Genomic DNA, 958 nt, shown 5'->3' with positions numbered 1-958 from the left:
GCCAACGCCACCCACACACCCAGCTGTGCGCCCAGGCAGGGGCGGGCTTCTCCCCACACTGGGTCCCACCCTCCTGCCCTGGGGGAGCTGGGGTGTGGGGGTTGGGAGGGAAGTGAGCAGGGATGGGCAGGGGGCAGGGGAGGGGGCAGCGTGGTGAGCGCCCAGACGGCCGGACTGCGCACCTTGCAGATAACGCTCCAACTATGCAGTTAGGCCCCGCCCCCTCGCCTCCACGCTCCCAGGAAAGCCAGTGACTCCCAAGCCACAGCCTTAGATGGAAAAGGGACAGGAGCGCCTTGTTCTCCGGGCAGGACACGCCCGCCGTCATCTGTCACATGACAAGGACCCGGGCGCTCATCCTGGTGCAGACCCAGCGCCCCTGGGACCCCGTGGGGCAGCCTCACAGGCTCTGGGGCTCAGCTTTCCCGGCTGGGGAGGAGCAGGGGCGGCCGGGCCATGGGGAGGGGACTGTCCCCCGGGGGCAGGGGGACACCTGTGGACGGCACTTCCCAGCCTCCCACCAGCCACATTCCAGCAGCCTCGCCTGTTCTGGGAACCCCACCCAGCTCCCCTGTGCCTGGGGCGGGTGGGCGGTACTGTCTGGGGTGGCCCAGCCCTCCCTGCACAGAGGGCCTATGTCCCAGCTAGTGCCTGTGACTCTCTCCTTCCTCTCTCTCTCTCTCTCTCTCTCTTAAAAACATATAGTTTTAATGATTTCAGAGAGAAAGGGGGAGAGAGGGGGAGAAACATAAATCAACTGCCTCCTGCCCGCCCCCTGCTGGTGATGGAGCCCGCAACCCGGGAATCGAATCGTGACCTCCTGGTTCATAGGTCGACCCTCAACCCCTGAGCCACGCCGGCCGGGCCGTTCTCCCTTTTCTATCTGAGTCCCATGGCGTGGGCACCGCAGGCTCCAGGCACAGCCCTCGGGCTCACGGGCTGAGACATGGGCAGTGGG

General features: G+C 65.9%; 1 protein-coding gene across 1 annotated transcript in view; it reads right to left on the bottom strand.

Annotated features, from left to right (window-relative positions):
• Positions 1-958, bottom strand: part of PKP1 (plakophilin 1) — a gene marked incomplete at its 3' end in the record, with an annotated part of 14221 nt that overhangs the window by 7268 nt on the left and 5995 nt on the right. The window lies entirely within an intron of this gene.

Source organism: Myotis davidii, unplaced genomic scaffold (genome assembly GCF_000327345.1).
Source record: "Myotis davidii unplaced genomic scaffold, ASM32734v1 scaffold1915, whole genome shotgun sequence".
NCBI lineage: Eukaryota > Metazoa > Chordata > Mammalia > Chiroptera > Vespertilionidae > Myotis > Myotis davidii.
The sequence above is the reverse complement of the archived record's forward strand: the minus strand, read 5'-3'. Positions and strand labels throughout refer to the sequence as shown.